This window comes from Suncus etruscus, chromosome 9, assembly GCF_024139225.1.
Source record: "Suncus etruscus isolate mSunEtr1 chromosome 9, mSunEtr1.pri.cur, whole genome shotgun sequence".
In the NCBI taxonomy this organism is placed as follows: Eukaryota; Metazoa; Chordata; class Mammalia; order Eulipotyphla; family Soricidae; genus Suncus; species Suncus etruscus.
In genome coordinates, this window is record NC_064856.1 from 39392683 (window position 1) to 39412038 (window position 19356).

Consider the following 19356-nt stretch of genomic DNA (forward strand, 5'->3'; position numbering starts at 1 on the left):
TTAAGAGAATCACTCTAAGATGAAACCACTTGGATTTAAGTTGAGATTCCACCACTTTGTGGATTTGTGCGATTTAAAAACAACAACAAAAACCCAAACTTAACCTTAATGAAGTAATTATGAAGTTAAATGTTCTGTTTTTTGTTTTTTTTTCTCAGTGAACTGAAAGTGTTTTTTGATGGGAGCAGCTTATATCTATTTTATTACCTTTTCTCTGGCGCTTAGAATATTCCCTCATTTTATCAACTTTTGTGAGAAGTGTATTATAGACTATATAAAATTTTCCTAAGAATAAATACAATTTATTAAGTTTAGTTCTGTCTTTTAGTTATACCTTTTCAGTCTTCCATAAAATCTAAGGGTATTTTTGAATAAACGATGTGACAGTTTGTGTGTTTCTCCTCCATTTATCTTTCACTTAAATATTTGTTGTTTAAATTGCTATACTTTTTTAAGTATAGAGTTTACTGCAATCATTTGGTAATTTATATATATATATTTATTTTCATAAATAATATAAATAAATAATAATATATTAATTAATAAAACACATTACTATAAGTATCACACATTTATATATATTTAGTTATATAAAGATAAGCACTTTTGATACAAAATGCATTTATTATAATTAATGCTATATGATACCAATCCCATTGTCCATGATCAAAATGTTTGTATCCAAGTTGAGAATCTGAGCTTTTAAGAACCATGAAAATCATGGCTGAATCACGGATCTTGGAGTAAAACATTCTGAATTCTGGTTTTATATATCTCACTCCTATTACTCTTGAGTTTTATGTTCTTAAATAAGTTAATCAATATTTCTAAATAGTGTGTTTTAAAAAATCAGAGTTTGCAGTCAGAGCAAAAGTACATTGGATAGGTGTTTCGGCTTGCATATAGCAGGCCCAGGTTCAATCCTTATCACCCTATGGTCCCCAGAGCTCATCAGGATTATTTTCTGAATGTAGAGCAAGAATTAACTTCTGAGCACTGTTGGTATTTTCAATCCAGAGAGAAAAATAGACAAAGCAGGGATAATAATTACCTGTTTCAAAGATCTTTGAATACACAAGATGAAATTTATATATATATGTTACATATTAAATTATATATGTAAATGCACAGATTAAAACCAATTTGTGATTTTAAAATATCTTTTTCTTTTTTATTTTAATAATTGTGATTCACAAAGTTTTTCATGTTGAGTTTTAGACAATGTTTGAGTACTAATCCCACCACTAGTGTCAACCTTCCTCTACCAACGTTCCCAGATTCTATCCCATACCTCCCCTTCACCCCTGCTTGCCTTCATAATAGGCACCTTTTTAAGTATAGTTGTTAAAGCTTGGGTTTCATTATACTTACCTGACAGGGGAAATACCGTGATCACAAAAGTGGTTTCTCCAGGGCAAGTCTTATCCATTGCACTCTGGATATGCTGAACCCTGTAATTTCCGTAAATGTGGGAAACTTGACTACATTATTTGTGGTAGTGGGGGACTGTGTTCGTGCTCTCTCCTGAAAAAAATTTTTGTGTCTCACCATATTAATGCAATGCTGTTGACTTCATAGTTTGAATATTTAATTCTATCTTTTTTTTTTTAACACTACAATGTATCTGAATCTCCTTGACCCAGGTCCTGTTATTTCGTATTTTTCTCCTTCTTCACTTTATTTCTTTCCTTTTTACTCATTAACCTATGGAGTAAAGAGTGTCCTAGACATTTCTCAGTTAACCATTGCATTTCTTCATGAAGTTCTAAATACCACATATAAGTGATATTATTCTGTATCTATCCTTTTTCTTCAGGCTCACTTCAGTTAGTATATTTTTTTTTGTTTTGTTTTTTGGGGGGGCTACACCCGGCGGTGCTCAGGGGTTACTCCTGGCTGTCTGCTCAGAAATAGCTCCTGGCAGGCACGGGGGACCATATGGGACACCGGGATGCGAACCAACCACCTTTGGTCCTGGATCGGCTGCTTGAAAGGCAAACGCCGCTGTGCTATCTCTCCGGGCCCAACAGTTAGTATATCTTTCAGTTCCATCTACATTGCAGTAAATTGCATTATTACATCATTCCTACAGCTATGTAGTATTCCATTATGCACATGTACCACATCTTCATGATCCACTCATTTGTTGTTGGACATCTAGGATGATTCCAACTCCTTTCTATTGAGAATGTTTCTTATATACTGTCGTTTGTATTGCCTTGAAAAATGTCTTTCCTGAAATTTGGATAGAGAGAGCATGTGAATAGACTAAAGACGTTTAAAAGAATTAAAAGAGATAATAAAGTATGAATTATGTATGCAAACTAATCACTACTATTTGGCTGGAATGTAAAATATGAGACAGGTATATGAAGCAATAAAGATCAAAGCTAGTCTTGTAATTATTTATCTCTAAAGTAACCAATCTTAATATTTTGATGTATCTTATTTTAGTTATTTTTTATTTAATATAAATTTATATAAATATCAATCATTAGTCAATGGAGGTAAGGTGTTTGCCTTTCATGCAGGAGGTCATCGATTTGAATCCCGGTGTCCCATATGGTCCCCTGTGCCTGCCAGGAGCAATTTCTGAGCCTGGAGCCAGGAATAACCCCTGAGCACTGCCGGGTGTGACCCAAAAACCACACACACACAAAAAAGAGATATAATTTAAATGATAATAGCAAAATTAGTATAGTGACACATGCATCAAATTATTTTATGTAAATACTGTCCTATCTTTTCCTTAACTCTTCTGAACAGATCTATTCTCTTCTTAGATTAAAAATATTTTAAAGAATAGGGTGAAAAGAAAACACAACATAAAAAAATTATATAAAATTCTCATCAGATTGTATGTAACCTCCATGTAAATAACAGTTCTTGTTTAGCTTGGAGGAATAATTTGACAGACTGTTTCTATCACCCTTCTAATAAATATACAATTATTTATTCAAAACTAATCTAGATGTTAATGTGAAAGTGTTTTTATCTTTTGTTAACTTCTACAACCAGCAGAGTTTAAGTTAAATATATTGATCTTGATTATATTGATAAGTTTAATACAATTTGCTGGTAACTTTAAGAGTGGAAACTGGAGTTCCAAGAGAAGAACTTGTACTTCAAGACTATAATACCAGTTCTTATCTAAGCAGATTTCACTGGCTTATCTGTGCCATATATTCTACACTTCCTGATATCTGAAAATAGTAACTTTCAATTAATCATTTGGTCTCTGTCTCTATTTTCTTTGTTGGTTTTGTTTCTTTGGAGAACACTAAATTATTTAACACATGATAATAACTAAAATCTGTATAAAACCTTATAATACAATTGTCTAAGAATTCATTATATATTTAATTTTTATGTATTAAATCTTAAATATGTGTTTGAGTATTCAAAATCTTTGTAGACATACTGTGCTTTCCAATACATTTATGTTGGTTTGATACATATATCATTACAATATGATACCCATGGCCAAACTACCTATTTCCTTCCACTGAGGTCCCAAAGACCCCTCCTGTTCAAACCCTCCCCCTTCTCACCTTTCAGTGTTATAGACCAACTCTCCAGTTTTGTTAGGTTAGACCATTGATTGCATTTTCCTGTTCAAACCCTCCCCCTTCTCACCTTTCAGTGTTATAGACCAACTCTCCAGTTTTGTTAGGTTAGACCATTGATTGCATTTATTGCTCTTATTGAGTATCTTTAAACTGCATATATGAGAGACAGCATTTTCAATCTACTTCTGACTGACTTCATTAGGCATAATATCTTCTAGTTCTATCCATGTAGCATAAAATAAAAATGTATTTATGTATATTATTGTTGACAAGATTCCCAAAATTATTGGATATGTTTTGGTATGGGATATCTCCCAGGCAGTGTCTGGGGGTCATAGGGTTCTTTTAGAAATTTTTAGCCAATGGACCCATAAGTTCAATTATAATGAGCCAGCACTGACAATACAGTGCTGAACCTGATGATGTTGATGGACTATATGATACTATATGATACTAGGGTGTGTCTCATACAAGACATTGGCCTTAAGCCCTGTACCTTCTCATTCTTTTCCCCCAGTAATATTGGTTTATACTTATACTTACAAGGCAATTACACCCTGCCAAAATCCCTCTTCATTAATCCCAAACCATCACATGTTTATTAACCGCATTTCTTCAATTTTGATTGGGATTGGGCCTAGTGGTCCTCAAACTATGGCCCGCAGGCCTCATATTGTATTTGTATCTGTTTTGTTTCTTCATTGCAAAATAGTATATATGCAGTGTGCATAAGAATTCGTTCATAAGTTTTGTTTTTACTATAGTCAGATCCTCCAATGGTCTGAGGGACAGTGAACTGGCCCCCTGTTTAAAAAGTTTGGGGACCCCTGGATTCCTTGCTTTATTTCTTTGTATCTACATATAAGTGAGATAATCTGATGTTTGTCTTTATGAATTACTTCATATAGCATAACTTTTTCCAGGTTCATCCAAATCACTTCAAACTGCAAGACTTTTTATTTTATTTTATTTTATGTTGGGGGGCTCACATCTGGTGGCATTCACAGGTTACTCTGAGCTCAGAAATAGTCAGGGACTATATGAGATGCTGGGGATTGATCTTATCTCCATCCTGGTTCAACCATGTACAAGGCAAACACCTTACCATTGTGCTACTGCTCCACCCCCAAGCTTTTATTTTTTTAAACAGAGAAGTATCCCATTATACATATAAACTACAATTCCTTTATGCATTTATCTGTTGTGTGTCTGTGCCAATTTTAGATAATTTTGCAATGAACATTGTGTATATCCCTTTGGATTAATGTTGTTGAGATTTTTTTTTTTTTTGTCCAGTAGAACTACAGAAGGGAGACCTAAAATAAAATATATCCACTTGAAGTTAAAAGGGGCTAGGAACTCAGAGGATTAAGGAAACAAGATAGACATAAGAGAGCATGGGGTCAAGGGCTTATAGTCTTGTGGTCAGAGAACCCAAACAATCCTTCATATTACTGTTTATCTCAACAAGTAAACACAGGAAGAAAGGCAAACATTAATAGATAATGACCTATCTGTGCTAATCTAACTAGTTAGCCTAGGAACAGCTAATGCAAAACTCTAGATTGTCTTCTTTTGGGAGAGATGGCAGATTAAAGACCCCGACCAATAGGGTGTTCAAATAAGGGTGCCTGAGTTCTGATAATTAGTTATTAAAGGATTGAGTAATCACTAATATTTTCAGCTTCCTACTCGGACTATCATCTTTCTAGCTAAGCATATTTATTTTCTGGATGTCTGTATATTCAGCATTTTCTCCTTTTTTTTATGTTCTTCATGGGATAGCAACTTCATGATTGATGACATCTTGGTCCTGCTGGTGGCACTTGAGGTTCCAGTCTTTTGAGGGTCATGGACTTTTCCAGAGGCTCTTTCACACTACACATAACAGTGAAAATATGATGATTAAAATAAAAATAGGGCCCGGAGAGATAGCACAGCGGCGTTTGCCTTGCAAGCAGCCGATCCAGGACCAAAGGTGGTTGGTTCGAATCCCGGTGTCCCATATGGTCCCCCGTGCCTGCCAGGAGCTGTTACTGAGCAGACAGCCAGGAGTAACCCCTGAGCACCGCCAGGTGTGACCCAAAAACCAAAAAAAAAAAAAAATAAATAAAAATAAAAATAAAAACAGAATTATTTATTTTAGTCTATTGAGATCAGCTATATCACCCATGTAGATAACTGCCAGATAAAACTTTGAATTTATGAGAAGAGTATCAAATATTTCCTGTTACAAAGGTTGGATTTCATGAGAAATATTTCCTTAATTAAGCAAATATTTTTAATTAGTTCCCAGAATGTTCCATTTCATTATTCATGTTGGGAGTTACACAAAACAGTAAAATTCCAATCACATCTTAAACTTTAATTTGAAATTATAATAAATATCTCCTTGAAAAACTATTGCTTTTGTGTTCTGTTATTTAAATAATAATTTTAGCATCAATTTGTCATCAGTTGTGTTATAATAAATTATCATTTTTGCACCAGTACTCAACAGGGTGGGCAGTTTGGCTGCCCCCATGGAAGTTAATTGCAACAACAACAGCAGTGGCAGTTAATGCTATTAGTATCTTAATCTCCAAAAATAAGCATTGTTATAAAATGAGATTTTTTTTGGTATCTTATATAATGAATTTTCTACATTAAGAGTCCTGCCATGCCCTGGAAAGTTTTATTTATTTATTTTTAATTTAAACATTATAGTTGCAAGATTGCACATAATAGCCTTTATTTCCACAGATAAAGTTGTTCATAATTGAGTTACCATCATAGAGTGTACAACAACCTTCACCAGTGCACATTTTCTACCACTAATGTCCTCAATTTTCTTTCACCCTCCCTGATGCCCTCTCCCCTTCCTGCCCTGGAAAATTTAATTGGCATCAATATAACCCTATGGCTTTACATAAAGGGAATTAATAATTCTTTGCAAAAGATATAGACCAAAGTTTCTTTTCATTTATCAAGATACTTTTCTTATCAAGATAACATAAGGTATTTTTATATAAATTTATGTAAAGTATGTTTCATTCTTTTAGTAATCAAGCCATATTCCTTCAATAGGTTTAAGATCACACATAATTAAATCTGGCCAGAAAGTATTGTGAATCAATCCAGGCCATTTAAAGTAGAGCCTAGGTTACGACTGTAATGCTAAATTTCCCTTTGTAGTGTTAATGATATTTGATGCCAAATCTGACCTACAAATATGAAATATTTCCCTCTTCTGGCTTTTTTTAATGGTAAATCCAAAAGTATAATTCATTTTTGAAGTATATTTAATTTTTCTAGGTGATTTTTCTAGATCTCTATGTTTCCCCATTCCACTACTTGCATTAACTCACCTGTATAACTTACCAATACATTCAAAATGAAAATCATAGCTAGAAACATAGTGATTGGTGTTTCACCAGAATTAGTTTGTATCAATGCTTATTATGCCTTTGGTCAAACTTTTTCATTCATCTCCTAGTGAGAAGTGACACTAGTAGTTTTTCCATCACTTTCTTGGATCTTGAGGGTTAGGTTGGGCATATTTTTCTGTAAAAATAGAAGTATATACTTTCCCCTAAATTTTTATCCATCCTTTTTTTCCATTCCCTTTTTCCTTTATCCCTAAACCAAATAGGCAGATTAATCTGAATTTTAACATTAGCCTTTGGCTGTGTTGTTTTTCAGCTTCATATATTTCAAAAAAGGTTCTAAATTAGTAAGGATTTATTTGTTGCCTGAGTGACTTCTGTTCTCTCTCTCTTTGCTTTGTAATTGAGCTTTAGTGAAGCTTTAGCTCTTTCTACAATAACTTGGACCCTGTGAATTATAAAGGATGCAGAGGGTGTCTAATAGACCATTGTTGAAAAGCATGTTGGAAAAGAGACACATGCTGGGCATTTTTCTTTCTTAATACTCTTAGGTACAACTATACCTGCAAGACAGGAATATAGAAAGTCAAGGACATATTTTGCTTGTTCTCCAGATAAAGGTTGGGCCCTTAAGTACTTAAGGTACTTAAGTCTGCTGGCCAAAATAGACATTCTTTATTTCTATCTGATCATTAAGATTTTCACCAGGGTGGTTAAGCCCAGGGCCATTGGAAAGCAAACAATAGAAGCACAGTAGGGTAAAAGACCAAGATTTCTTTTGCTTGTGCTATGGTAACTGCAAATCAATGACAAATAAAATTAACCATGACAAATGGATTAACTATTTCTGAGTTAGTTGGTGCCTATTGAACATTGCTAATTAATAGCTGGTCTATTATGATATTCACTTTAACACTTTCTCCTGATAAAATCAAATAAACTCATAATGCATAATAATTACATTAACTTGATTTCATAAATACTTTAGCTCTATAAAGTACCATTTCTTCCATAGTATCTTAAAACTATTTCTCTTGGTAAAGAAGAATGAGCACATAACGCATAATAATTATTTTACCTCAATTTCATAAATACCATTAGCCCTATTGAGTACTATTTCTTCCATGGTCTTCTAAAACTATCTATATTTTAAACTACTATGACCACATACTGGCTATCAGAAACTATGATCACATTTTAGTTATTTTGGTTTTTGGGCCACACCTGGTGGCACTCAGGGGTTACTCCTGGCTTTGCACTCAGAAATCATTCCTGGTAGGCTTGGGGAACCATATGGGATGCCAGGGATTGAACCCAGGCTTGTCCTGGGTCTGCTGCATACTAGGCAAATGCCCTCCCTTAGTGCTATCTCTCCGACCCCTATGATCACATTTTAAAATGTCACTTCATTTAGTCTACATGTGGTGGGTATATTAGATCCAACTTTTATTACTTAACTCTTGAAAATAGTTTGTGATATTTAGTTGATCGATTCTGATTTGTAGTTTTACAACACAATTACTTTCCTATATAGTAAGTGGCCAAAATATTGAATTGGATATTTTGGATTTTATCAGGAACTATACTAATAAGTTCTGCCTGAGTTACCTATTCTTTTATACTGAAATAACAGTTCGAGGCTGATCCATTTAGTGGCTGCATATCACCTCAGGAGTAGATAACATAAGCTTGAGAAAACTGGTGCATTAGGCTGTAGGGCCAGGGTAACAAAAGGTTGACAAATAGGGCTGTATAAATTTCCTTGAGGCAGAGCCCTACATTGGCATCTGGCTGTTAACCCTTATTGATTTAATGATAAAAGAATGCATTGTTAACAACTTTGGAATAGCAGACATATACTTTAAGTAATAATATAATGATTGATTCTTTCAATTTCATGTGGAAATTTGATTTCCTGAAATCATTTTACTGAACAACTTTTTGAAGAGTGCTACAGTTTTGTTCTTAATTTCACAACAAGTCTACATTCTGGAATATAAGTATTAAAGCAATTATGCAGATACAAGTTAAAGATCTCCTGCAGTTTAACTAAATTTTCTTTTCTCAAACCTTATATACATTCTTTTACATTTAATTGTACTGTTTACTTGACTCAAAATTAACCCGTTTCACTTTAATACAGAATTCTTTGCTTAAACATCTTATCTATTATCTGCCTTACTTGAAGTTTACTTCTGTAGCTTTTATATAATCACATCTCATAGATTTAATTCCTTCTTATTAAATTTAGTATAACTTGATTTCCCAATAAATTTGAAAACAATTTGCTAATAATTTTGTTACATTTAATACCCAACCCTTTATCTTGAATAGGAATTCAAGTAAAGTGGGGGTTTCCTAGAAGTTTGTATATCAAAGTGACCTTTTCTCTATTTCTCCCTTACACCCTATTTTTTTTTTCAATTTGTGTTAGTGAAGGTTCATTGGCACAAGATAAATTATTCAAGATAGCAGTTGGCTTTCTTTAATCTTTTGTTAAAATTATTTTTTATTTTTTTGTTAAAATTCTAGTGTATCTAGAAGGAGTTTTAATCCAGCCCATCTAGAATGATTAAAAATCTAAATTGCCAAAAACTTTAGACACTGAATATCTATAGATATTTAACATCTTGGCATATTAGATTATTACCACTCTCCACTGTAAGAAAAAAGGAGATTTCTTTGGAAAGGAGATTCCTGCAACTTAAATAGCTGTTAATCTGGGGCTCTTCCTGCTCTGAATCCATACATTTACCTTTAACAATTCTAAGGAAAGTTACAATTTTCCCCTCTTGTCTTATTCCTTGGCAGCCTACCTGCTGACCTTCCTGTTTTATGTTTTCCCTTGAGATTTTACCACCTTAAAAATCACTGAGGGGAGTATGGGTGAAGGTCCATCTTCTATAACTTCTTCAGGCTGTCAAAGGACTGGTGGCCCTACCCATAAGTAATAAGAAAGGCTAAAAATCTCATGCTATCTTAGCTCTTCAGAAGGCAATTGATTGATTGGGTTCTACAGTTTCAACATCTAAAAAAGATTAGATCAATTAGACAGGGGAATATCACTTTAACCAATCAGGCCTTAGAGCAGTAAATGGTCCTCTCTACACTTGGGAAGACAGAGTTCACTCTGGAATAAAAACACAGAACTCAAGCATCAGAAACCAATGCATCATAGCATTATACTTGTTTCCCGAATATTTAGGCATCCATGTGAAGTCACACTGCCTGTCTTCCTCAGATAAAGTTCTCTCATGCTACAAAGATATTGCAGAAAGATAAGGTCCAGGACTTCACTAAATTTAGTAACAGTTCATAAAGCACAGCTCTCAGTTTCTTCTACTGTGCTGTTTAATCTAAGTTCTCCCTGATAAAGTTCTGGTTTCCACTATCCTAGTCAAACTAGCAATAACATATACAGTTTTTAGTTCCTTATGATTAGTCTACTAAAACCAGTAAGCACACCTTTATATAGATTATCCAGGAGTGGGCTTTTAAATTAAGCCCACTAGAATACATTTAATCCGATCAGCTATTGAAAAATAGTTTTTCTCTGCACCTTCACCTTGAACTTTGCAGATAGCTGAATAATCTTGACTTGTTCCTTTGCATATCCATTGGGGGCATCTCGTTATTTACAGATAAGTCCTGGGGATTGGTTAAGGGCAGAGCAGGTGATTTAATGATAAAGACACTAATACATGTCATGTCAGGGTTCCCTAGGCTTGGTTAATGTAAAGATGAGGTCAGATCAACATGACAGCCAGAGGTGGACCTGGGCCTCTCATGGTAGGAGGGAGTCTGTTCCATCCCTCTCCAGGGTTGGGAGAGATGGAACTTTTCTCAATGCTGAGAGCAAGACTCAGGCTGTGGACAGTTGGCATAGATCTAGATCCAGTTGGCCTATGGTCTACTTGAGGTTAGCAGAGTACTTGTAACAGTACCAATTATTACTGGACTTACTTTTGTCATTTGCCTTCTACCCATTCAATTTTGTTCCCCTAAAAGAGGGCTCTGGCATCCTGTAGCTGACTTTTAAGATTTTCTGTCTGGATGAGGAATAATACCCACTACAGAGAGAAAAACTTCCTGCCTGTATTTATGCAAATCAACACAGTGTCATTAAGCATAAGAAATACTGAAGGTGCTAAGAAAAAGCAAAAGCAAATGTTTTTTTTTCAAATATACAAAACACAGAACAATTATGCATATAATTTACAATTCCATTTGAAAAACCTTGATTTCAAAAAGTCCAATTTTCTAAGAGCACTGTAAAATGAGTATAGAACATCAGAGTTCCTTTTCCATAAAATTATCTATACGAAAACATGAGATCAGTTCTAATTTATTTTTCATCTTTTTATGAGGTGGTCCTGCCACTCTGACTCTGAATGGCACTCAGTTGGGCACCTTGGTTGGAGCACCAGATAGGGCTGTTTTATGGCTCCATATTCTGACCTCTTTCCATGCTTTTTGCTTACCAAAAACCTTTAAAACAGTTCTATAGATTTCCCATCTTTTAGATAGTGACAATAAAATACTATTACATTTAGAAAGAAACTTTTCACAAAATTAACAAAAGTTAAACTTGGTTTACAAAAGTTAACCACAATAATTTGCAATATTTTTGCTCAATTCTCCAATCTAAAATATCTGAAGACAGAAATTTTCTCCAGTTGAAATTTAAAAGCCACAATTTTTTTTGTTCTTTCTTTCCATTATCAACACTTTGCTCATTAGTGTTACCAGCAATAAATCAAAATAATTAAAGCTGCTTTTTTTGTACCCCTTTGGCATGAGTTTTAAAATAGCTAATTTTTTCTTTTCTGCTAGTCTGTGATTTACAGATTTAATGCCCTTAGCTGAGGAATTCCTGAGGGTGGGTGACAAAAGTTAGAGTGTTCACAACCAAGGGTTTTCTAGCTTCTTCTCTGGATGATTTTAATTCCTTCAGGACTGAATTTTCAAAGTCGCCCAATTTCTTTATAGCATTCATTTTTAGCACCCTCCCCCCTTTTCTTTTGTCTCATTAGTAAAATTAATCTCATCTCAGAAGAAGCTAAGCTGATGCCCCACCTTTACTGCTGACTGCCCCATCCAGCCCAGACTGCCTGGCTTCATGCCACACCTACCACTGCTCATATTCCCTTCATGGATAGACTCACATGCCTATAGCTTGCTTAGAAAGAAGAGAAAGGGATAGAGTTATGGTTTCCCTTGGTGTTTGTGGTGGTGGTGGTGGTAGACTGCAAAGGTGGTACCTATGCCCAGTGGCTCTCCAATCTGTATCTTGCCCTCCACTTGCCACACACATGCAGATAACCTCATTTGATCTTCCTCTGACCACCCCCCCCCCCAAGAGTTGCCAAAAACAACTGAGATTGATCGGAAAGTTCAGACTTTCTCCAGGACAAATTTATGTCCTGATGGTCGTTTGAAAATTGTCCTGAGTTTTTGGCCCCTCCCTTGCTGCACCTTGGCCTGTCTGTCTCTAGGATAGCAGTTAACTCTAGGCTTGCAAATCAAGCCAAACACACGGACCCTCAACCCCCTCCCCCCACACACAAATTTTTGCTGAACTTAAAACCAAATTTCACCAACCCTGGAGGGTTGCATTCTCCTTAGAATTTCTCTAAGACAGTGATACAGAGAAAACACAGCATGTCAAACATAAAAATAGACATAGATCATGCCCTCAACACTAAGACAGACACACACAGACAGATTGGAGGAGAAAATTAACCTCTCCCACATTCCGACTTCAGGTAAGATAAGACTTCAGGTCTTATTTTATGGCAGCAACATCCAGCACCGCCAAATGGACTAGTCTACTCATTCTCTTCCGGTAGCCCTCAACCCAGCAAGGTAATCTTAGACTACCGACTGGATCCCAATTATGGAGAATTGGAACATCTCCCAGATAACCAGACTGGCAACCCTCCAGTGCTTCTGCCAATGTCCGTTGCCAGAACTTTTCAAGGCCTTACACAGATTGTCCACTGCCACGAACATTTCATTTGGCTCAGGATTTTCTCCCTTCTATTCAGTGTCTTTCCAACTTTGTAAATTAGGATCCCAGATGAGCCCCCAGATGTTAGCTCCAAATTCAGATCTATCTCATAAAGACCACCAAGGAGACATACGTAGCACTGCAATAAGGCACAGGAGTTTATTTACTGCATGCATGGGTTGCCCCTCTAAGGAAACAACTCCTTAATGAGCTCTCAGGTTCCTTTTATAGGGATGCAGAGGCTTCAAACCATCAAAGTTAGCCTTTAAGTTGATTGGCTGTTGTCTAGGTTGTTTCCTTTTATGGCTATATATCTAGAGTGATATATTGTGGTTTATGGAGCCTCGGGGTCTGAGTTAGCTTAGTAGCAGAAGAGGAGCATGGGCGCCCACTGGGCACTCGTGACCTTGTTTGCCCACAGGTTCCCAAGTGTTGCTAGTTTATTTTGGTACATACCTTCAAAGTTCCTAAAACTGGCTTTATTTCGAAAACCTGAGCCTGTCATTGCTATACTTAGGGTCATAGAAAAACTTGGTTATAGTTAATTCTAAATCATACTTTAGATTCTAACACTCTTTTTTTGAGGTTCTCCCTTTTTGGAGGGGTTTGGGCCACACCTAGTGGTGCTCAGAAGTTATTCCTGGCTCTGCGCTCAGAAACCACTCCTAGCAGGATTGGGAGACCATAGGGGGTGCTGGAGATTGAACTTGGGTCTGTTCTGGGTTAGCTATGTGCAAGGCAAATGTCCTACTGCTGTACTATTGCTCCTGACCTAGTCCCACCATTTTCTGATAATGAATGAAAAGCTAATTAAATTAAGTTGCAAAGGAACCACACAGTAATTGATACAGATGTACCTTGTCTGAGTGACTTTTTTAATTTCAAGATAACTTTCTTCTATTGCTTCAAATTTAAAATTTAAAGTTCCTTGCAAGGGCAGCAGGTAACTGCTGCCTAATAGCCTGGAATAGTTACTGGGGAAAAAAAAGCTTCCTTTTTATTATTACTCCTGAATTACTCATTAGCAATGTTAGAAATTTAATGTACTCCTTCTCTTTGGAAGTACACTGCTCCATTATTACCCTAATTAACAAAATTCCAATGCAGCTCTCTTTGAGCTTCACTCACTTATTGGTGATATAACTCCTTTGGTTTATTGTGTGTATGCGTGTGTGTGTGTGTGTGTGTGTGTGTGTGTGTGTGTGTGTTTTAGGCTTCACCAATTTCAATGGACTTCAAACACTTTCTACTGCCCCAGGTGCACTTCTTACTGACCCAGTCCTAAATGATGGGCCCTGAAACAGCGATCATGAGGACTAAGGGAACAAGACATACGTAAGAGAGAAAAGCATTAGGTCATGAGGCTCACAGACTCATGGACAGCCTTGTGGACTGTAAGCCCTGACTCTCCTTCACATACAGTAGTTATTGTTTAAACCAGTAAACATAGAAAGAAGGTCAAACCTTAACAGAGAGTTATCTATGTTAACATAATCTAGCTATGTCTTTATATATCAAATGGGGCCTAAAGAAGCTAATGCAAAGATCCCCAGATTGTCTTCTTTAGGAAGAAGTGGCAGATAAAGAGTGAATCTAGGACCCTCATCAATAGTAACATTCCCTAAAGGTACTGGACATATAGTAATATTAATTAAGGGTTCCTAAATCAACTTTCAATCCCTTTTCTAAGTATCATTTTTCTAGCTAAGTATATTTATTTCCTGGATGTCTGTCTGTATATACAATACCTCACTGGTTGTAAATAAATATTCATGTGACATCAGAGAAAGGTTAATATCCAGAGTGTATAAAGCACTCTCAAAGTTCAACAACAACCACAAAATAGCTCTATCAAAAGCTGAGGTGTGAAATAGTTCCTCAAAGATGATAACAATGGCCAACAACCTTATAAAATATATTTATTAGCATTGATTATCAGGGCAAAGAAAATCAAAATGCAATGAGATATCTTCTTACACAAGCCAGAATAGTCTATATAAAAAGTCTTGAAATTGTGTTGGTTGAGAGTGGCAAAAAGGAACTCTCACTCATTGATGGTAGGAATGATGCTAGGTTTACTCTGGATAAAGATTTTGTACACCCTTCAGTATATACATAGCCCAGATCAACCTTATATAGCCACCAAAATATTACAACTTAATAGCTCTTGGAGCACACAGCCATGTATGCACCTGATTGATATTTCCAAGTTTCATAATACTGACAATTCAGTAGAAGCTCAGCAGATTTATGGAAAAGCTGAAAATCATCAAGCTCCAGAAACAAAAACAATAGCACATTAAACTAGTAAACACTAAACTAGTAAATCCTCAGACAAATGTAACTAAATGACTTTAGTAACATCATTATGAGATATAACAATGATCACAAATTGATGTTCACTAATCTATTTTGATAATTCTATTTGCATTTTTCTTGGAACAAAAAATATAAAGTAAATATGTACCTGCTAAAAGGGCAACTTCGTTGTTGGGTGGTGGGTGGGACACTGGGGACATTGCTACAGGGAAGTTTACACTGGTGGTAAGATTGATGTTAGAACATTAAATGCTTGAAACAAAAAGTTTGAGAGAGAAACTTGACATTGGTGGTAGAAAATGGGCACTGGTGAAGGTTAACTTAATCATTAACAACTTTATCTGTGAAAAAAAACTATATGAACAAACATGTAACATGGTGTTTAAATAAAAAAAGGTTAAAAAGAAAAAAAGTAAATTTGTTTAAGTAAATATTAAACAAATATATTATGAACAGCTTTGTAAATCACAGTGTTATAATAAGAGAAAAACTATATATAATGAAGTAGCAACGAAGATCCAAAGACAATATAATTGGAGAATTGATCTACACAATTGAGTTGAGAGAAATAAGAGGTGATCCTTTGGGAAAAAGAGTGGGTAAACTGCTGATGGGAATTTGTACACAAGAAGACATTATCATTAGTATCATAACCCTAGAATCTCAATGAAAATTATTCTTTAAAATATAACACGTCTATTCATTTTTATCTATTTGTCATTTAACTCACGTAATAGCCCACATACAGGTATTCTTATCTCATTTTATGATGAATAAACTAAGGTGCAGAAAACTTAAGTGGTTTGCCAACTTTATGCAGTTAGTAAGTAAATGATCTTGAATTCAATCTGTAGCAGACCATTTCTAAACAACCTAATATATACATCTCAAAAGTTAAGTGTTTTTGAACACTACATCAAGATAAGAACTTCATTTACAATTTCTGATAATTGTGGTTGGAAATGTTCAATTACACATGCTAATGATCAAACACAATTTGTTTGATCAGGGCCCAGAGAGATAGCACAGCGACGTTTGCCTTGCAAGCAGCTGATCCAGGACCAAAGGTGGTTGGTTCGCATCCCGGTGTCCCATATGGTCCCCTGTGCCTGCCAGGAGCTATTTCTGAACAGACAGCCAGGAGTAACCTCTGAGCACCACCGTGTGTGACCCAAAAATTTTTTTTGTTTGATCAATTAACTACTAGAGTCAATTACATTATTTTAATTTTTATGGTTTTGGGGCAATACCTAGTGGTGCTCAGTGTTTACTCCTGGCTCTTTATCACAGGAGTCACTACAGAATGGCTTGAAACTATATGCAATGCCAGGTATTGAACCTAGGTTAATCATGTGTAAGCAAGCAATTGCTCTAGCCCAGGATCAGTTAATATTTTTGAAGATCAATGAATATAAAATTTTACATATTCTACATCATTTAATCTTGTAGCAATGCTGTGAAATTGCTTCTATTATTTTCTATAGTTTACAATGTAGTAGAAGATTCTGAACTCAAAATAAGTAACATGTGAGTACACAAGCTATATTCAGAAACAGTTCTCTTGTGACATCATAATATAAAAAAAGAATTTAGAAATTCTTATTCACAATATCCAAAGATTTACCTTTGAAGGATGTTTTATGTAACATTTTATTAAATGTCATTAAGTTTCATCTATAATCTCTTATCGCAGAAGTCTAAGATCAGATAAATGTTAGCTGATAAATTAAGAAAAATTACATATAATTTCTGACAGACAAGAACAGAAAGAAAATATTTATTATGTAGATCAAAATGGGATATTACACAGAGACAATTAAAAATCAAAAGGCTGGGTAATAAGATGCAAATAAAATTATTAAAAAAATCTAATATTTTTAAACAAAAAGGTATGGGTAAGAACTAGGTTAAAGATGTTTGCCTGAAATACTTTACTACGTCAGTAGTTATATGGTTGTAATGATGGTCTACTTTAAAAGTACATGGTATAGAAACAGTGCACTCAGTATTATGGGACTATTATAGTTGTTAGAAAGTTTTTTCCATAGTTGGTATAAAAGTGTGCTTTCTGAAAATTCTACCCATTATTTGTGATTCTAGTGAAAATATACATTATTATCCATTAGTTTGAAGATTATAACTTACTCCCTTTTTCCTTTCTCAGCTTTCTTCTGAGATATTTATTTGATATAGGCATTGCAATGATATTTTGGTGAGACATTAAGAGTGCTAATTTCATGGGAAATGAAATAATTTCTCAAGAAAACAATTTAGCCATATCTATTTATAATTCAGATATTTAAAATGAACAATCCAGATTTACTCCTGAAATAATATATTTACAAAAGTAGAAAAGAATTCCAAAGAGTCAGTGCCGATTTAATATCTCTTAAAAATTGCCTGAATTTTATACAATAATAAAGTATTTACTCCATTATTTGTCTGTAAGTAGTTAAGACAAAAGTCATTAAATATAGGGAACTGTGGATGTTGTTTATGAGCACATTCATGACTTTTATGTGTAAAATTTGTATAAAGTTTAGACAATATTTGGGCCAGAGATAGTATGAGTTAAAGTATATGTCATGTGTTAGAATCTGATTAAATTCTTGGTATAATATAGAACCTGAACTTTACTAAATTCAGCCTTGGATATCTCCACACACAATAACATGTGTGATCCTGCATGTTCATTGCTCTAGGAATCCCCTGGCACCACAGAGTTCCAGTACCACTGCATCCTTAGGCTGGCACAGCTGGCTTTGAATTGCTAGGAGAAGCCCCTGAGTCTGCTGAGCATTGCTTAGAGTTTGAAGCACTTCCTCATGAACTCCTCATTCACAAAATAAAATTCTGCTTTTAAATGAGCAGTCTCTAAAATATCTGGAAAATACATATTTCTAAAATGAATTATTTCTCCAACATACAAAAGTTTAGTGAAAGAAAGATCTAGGTCTTGGAAGGACAAACAAAATTGGAAATCTTTGCCTAAACCTGTGAGGAAGAAAAAATTCTAATATAGCATTGTAAATAAAAAGGAGAGTTGGAGACAGGTAGGCATTTTGTCTTGCAGATGGCAGACCTGGATTAGATCTCTGGCTTCACATAAAGCCAGAAGTGATTTTTGAGTTATTCTTGAGCCAGGAATAACAAGTGAGCATTGCTGGGTGTGGCTGGGAGAATAAATGAACAGACATTACCTCAAAGAAGAAATACAGATGGCCAAAGCACATAAAAAATGCTCCCTATCACTAATCATCAGGGAGATGCGAATAAACAGAACAATTAAATATCATTTCATACCACAGAGATTAGAGCATGTTACAAAAATCAAAACCACCAATGTTGATGTGGATATGGAGAGAAAGGGGTTGTCATTCACTGCTGGTGGAAATGCAAACAGGTACAGTCTTTTTGGAAAACAATATGCATATTCCTCATAAAGCTAGAAATTAAGCTCCAATATAATCCAATAGTACCACTTCTAGGGTTATGCTCCAGGAACACAAAATACAATACAAAAATGCCCTGTGTACTCCTATCAGCACTATTTACAATAGCCAGAATCTGGAAACAATCCAGGTGCCTGACAACAGATGAGTGGCTAAAGTAATTGTGATACAACTACACAATAGAATAAATTGCAATCATTAAGGAAAATGAAGACATGCATACATTGGTTGGGCATGGAGACTATTAAGCTGAGTGAAATGAGTCAGAGGGAAAGGGATAGGTGTAGAATAATCTTGCTTGTTTGTGGGATATAAGAAAAAGCAAGAGATAAATGGCAATAATACCCAGAAACAATAGAGACAAAGGTCAGGAGGTCTAGTCAGGATAGAAAACTCACCACAAAGAGTGATAAGTGTAGCTAGAATAGAGAAGGGTCTCATTAGGACAATGATAGTTAGAATTGATTGCTGTGGACAAGATCTGGGCATTGAGTTTGGATAAACTATCATGCAAGGCACCTTTCTGTTAATAATAGTGCAACCTATAATTTCAAAAAGAAAATAGAGAGAAAGAGAACAAGACTGAGATAGAGAGAGACAGACAGAGACAGACAGAGAGATAACGAGAAGCAATTTGCCTG

The 19356-nt window shown here is 35.1% G+C and overlaps 1 protein-coding gene and 1 non-coding gene across 2 annotated transcripts in view; both read left to right on the forward strand.

The window, feature by feature from the left end:
- Positions 1–19356, forward strand: part of DLG2 (discs large MAGUK scaffold protein 2) — a 2242830-nt gene that overhangs the window by 310639 nt on the left and 1912835 nt on the right. The gene's annotated exons all lie outside the window — the stretch shown is intronic.
- Positions 1364–1527, forward strand: LOC126019492 (U1 spliceosomal RNA). The gene has a single exon (XR_007499178.1). It is a non-coding gene; the product is annotated as a U1 spliceosomal RNA (small nuclear RNA).